This window comes from Canis lupus, chromosome 9 (assembly GCF_048164855.1).
Source record: "Canis lupus baileyi chromosome 9, mCanLup2.hap1, whole genome shotgun sequence".
Classification (NCBI taxonomy): Eukaryota; Metazoa; Chordata; class Mammalia; order Carnivora; family Canidae; genus Canis; species Canis lupus.
In genome coordinates this window covers 16,221,925-16,225,750 of record NC_132846.1, presented here as the reverse complement: position 1 = coordinate 16,225,750, position 3,826 = coordinate 16,221,925, and the positions used below count along the sequence as shown (strand labels likewise).

Here is a 3,826-nt window from a genome sequence, read left to right as displayed (position 1 = left end):
CTCTTTTGTTTATCATATTTTTACTAAGGATTTATCAATTTTATTAGCGTTTTCAAAGAATCAACTTCTGGTTTTATTGATTTTCTTTCTAAACTGTTCATTATTTTCTGCTCTTGTCCTTATCATTTCCTTCTTTCTCTTTTCTAGGTTTAATTTGCTATTCCTTTTCTAACTTCTTGAGATGGGTACATAGATCATGGATTTTCAGATCTTTTTTTCTTACACATGTAAGTAAGACTATAAATTTCTCTTGACATGTCATTTAAGATGTGTTGGACAAATTTTAAAATGTAATTGTTTTCAAACTTCTACTATGATTTATTCTTTTACCTATGGGATTTTAAACTTATCTTTGTATTTCTGATTTCTGACTTAATTTCACAATGGTAAAAGTACATACTCTATATGATTTTAATCCTTGAAATGTGTTGAAATTTTTTATGGCCAATTTTTTATAACCAAGTCTTCAGTCACAAGGTTACACCTTATTCTCATCATAACAAGATAAATGAATCAGATTGAAAGAGGATTAAGGAGATACACTGAAGATAAAAGGAGAACATTTTACAAGCTTAGCATCCCAGTTACCCTACAGGTTAAGTTTCAGACAAGGGTAGCGACAGAACCATATAATTTCAGTGAAAAGCAACATAAGTTAGATATTTTTTAAAAAGGGGAAGAGGGTTTAGAAATATTAGATCAGGCAAGCATGCAAACTTCAGAGTAGAAAAAATGCAAGGCCTGATCAATTTTGCTAAGATCTTTGGGAAGATATATTCTATAGTAGCTGAGAATACTGTTTTATAGATATCAATTATATCAGGTTTATAATTGTTATATTCAAATTTTTTTTCTTTTTTTGGGGGGTCCCTTTTCCTATCAATGTGTTAAAAATCTTTTTTCATTATTGTAGATTTTCCTGTTATTCTTTTTGGTTTTGTCAATGTGCGCTTTAAATATTTTGATGTTGTGCTATTAATTGCATATGGCTTTAGAAATACATATGTATTTTTATCAAAAGTTGCCAAGGGCACTTTATTTTATCCTTTTCAACATCCTGTTTTGCAGCTTCCTTGTCCCTTTTTGCCCAGACACCAAAGAGCTGGGCATTGGCACGGGCCACACAAACACTGGTGAACCCTTGAAGTTCTTCTCTGAGATGACTCTAGTTTTCTCCTTCCTATAGTCTTTCTGTAGGGGCACAATTGGTCCTGTCAACTGGGTAGCTAATTTGAGTTTTTCAACAGAGGTGTCTCCCTTCTTGGGAGCTGAGGTCTTCCTGAGTAGGAAAATGAGCTTGGTGTCACTCTTTCTGGTGTCACACATTTACTTGCAGGGGACTCTGTGAACTTGTTCCACTTCTTGGATCGACTGAGATCCCAATGGTCCACTCCACCTTCTTGTGGGTGCTAGCCACACTTAATTCTTATAAACTAAAACCCCTGCCGGCTCAAAGTTTGGTGTGGTACCTCACCATGGGGCACCTCACTAAAGGCTGGGTGGGTCCAGACATGAAATGCAGGATAATGTGGCATGCCTTGGATTGCTGGCTGGATACTCAAGGATGAACTCAATTAAATGACTGGTGGTTACTGGGCTGTCAGCCAGATCATGACTGATTATTGGCTGGAGTACGTTGGGTCTCCTCAACAAAGCTTCTCAACCTTTAGCATATAGGTTATCTAAGAGCTTCAAGTATAACAAGAGTACAAACCTCTTTGAAGTACAGCATGAAAGCAAACACATTTGCAGTGTCCAACTGGCCAAATAAAGTTATGCAGACAACCCAGCTTCAAGACAAGTAGATGCCAACTTTTGTTGGAGGACCTGAAGGGTAATACTGCAAAAGAGCATATATACAGGAATGGAAAGAACTTGTGGCCATTTCAGTAGTCTATCACAACTACTAACATCAAACATGATGAACCTGTCTATACTCTGACTCTACTTCCTCTTCTCCTCTCCTCTTTCTTCTCCCTCTTCCTATATCTCTCTGCCAAACAGCAAATGTGTGAACTTTCTATTTTAGAGGTAGAAGAGGTAAGTTACTGAATTTATACATTTTGTTTCATAATTACTACTGGATAGAAACAAGGAGATTGTCCTTCTATTAGAAAGATGCTTTGTGTTCAGACATAACCTAAATATTTCAAGAAGTCATATTTGTCATAGGAAACAAACTAAGAATTGCTGGAGGAGAAAGGGGTGGGGAGATAGCATAAATGGTTATGGGGCATTAAGGTGGGCATGTGATGTAATGAACACTGGGTGTTATATACAATTGATGAATCACTGAACTCTACCTCTGAAACTAGTAATACACTATATGTTAATTAAATGAATTTAAATAAAATAAAACTAAATCAAAAAGAAAGAAGTCATATTTCTCAAAAGCCAGAATATTTTCCACTTTATATTTTGTGCTAGTTTTTTTAAAAGAAGGAAGTAAACTAGTATATTTAAGAGTGGGAAAAGTGAGTGGCTATTTTTAATTGTATCCGTCTTTATGATAATGAAATTTTTATTTAATAATGCTAAGGCTTAAAAATATTCCCAGCATAAAAACATCCACTTATTAATGAACATTATTGTGACATTTTTACTTTATATCATGAGCCTCCCTATGGATTTGGTCAGGACAGATGAGCCCTAGAAGTAAAATACTCATACAAGGATTAAAAAGCAAAATATAACACCCTCTTAGGGACTAAACAGATCTAAAAGCAATAATTTTTAATAATAATTCCAGGAGCCTTAAAATATAAGGCCTTTCCCTAACTACCTTGTCAAATACTTAAAAGGTATTTGGGAAGAAAGCATCAGTTTTAGGTAAATTTCGCAATAGAGTAGAACCAGCACCAACCACCCTGTGGTTAAGCAGATATTGTAGGGCAATTTACTGTCACATACAATCCCTTATCCAGAGCCCAATTATCTTCTTTCCATTAAAAAAAAGTTTCTAATTTTTCATCTATTAGATCTCTAAATCTGTTTTTCTTTTTTTTTTTTTTAAGATTTTATTTATTTATGAGACACACAGAGACAGAGAGAGAGGCAGAGCACAGGCAGAGGGAGAAACAGGCTCCATGCAGGGAGACCGATGTGGGACTCAATCCCAGGACTCCAGGATCATGCCCTGAGCCAAAGGCTTAACAACTAAGCGACCCAGGCATCCCTAAATCTGTTTTTCTAATGCCTCTTCTGCCATTAGCCATCTCCTTATTCTATATACCAAATATCCTTTTGGTACATTTCTGCATAAAGCATTTCAAAATTTTCCTCAAGGGAGAATTTTATAAATTTTTCTTTAATGGAAGATGGCAGCAGAATAGGAGGACCTTGTCCCATGAATACAACTAGATAACTAATAAAATCATCCTAAATATCCCAGAAACTGACCTGAAGACTAGCAGAACAAACTCCACGACTAATGGCAGAAAAGAGGCCACACTGAAGAAGGTAGTAAGTATGGAGACATGGTTTGGTAGAGAAATGGATAGTGTCACTGCTGTGGAGAGGGAGCCTCAGTCATGGAGAAGGGCAAGACACAGACTACAATACATAGGGAAGTGCACAGGGGAAATGAATCCCCATAGTAACTGACTAGGCAAGCTGGAGAGGCCAAATCTCTGAAGTTCTTGCAATCAGCAGGGCTTAAAGCCTGGAGTTCTAAAAGTCAATAGACTTGACTTCAGGAGAGCCCAGACACATTGAGGTTCCTCTTGAAGAGAAGACATGGCAAATAGCCCATGGACATACAACATAGAAATAGTGATCTGAATAGCACCTAAGGCATACAGAGGGGAAGTTACCTGCTCATCTTGGA

At 36.5% G+C, this 3,826-nt stretch overlaps 1 pseudogene; it reads right to left on the bottom strand.

The window, feature by feature from the left end:
- Positions 1 to 991: 991 nt before the first annotated feature.
- Positions 992 to 1,513, bottom strand: LOC140640605 (large ribosomal subunit protein eL13 pseudogene; annotated as a pseudogene).
- Between the last annotated feature and the right edge of the window lie 2,313 nt (positions 1,514 to 3,826).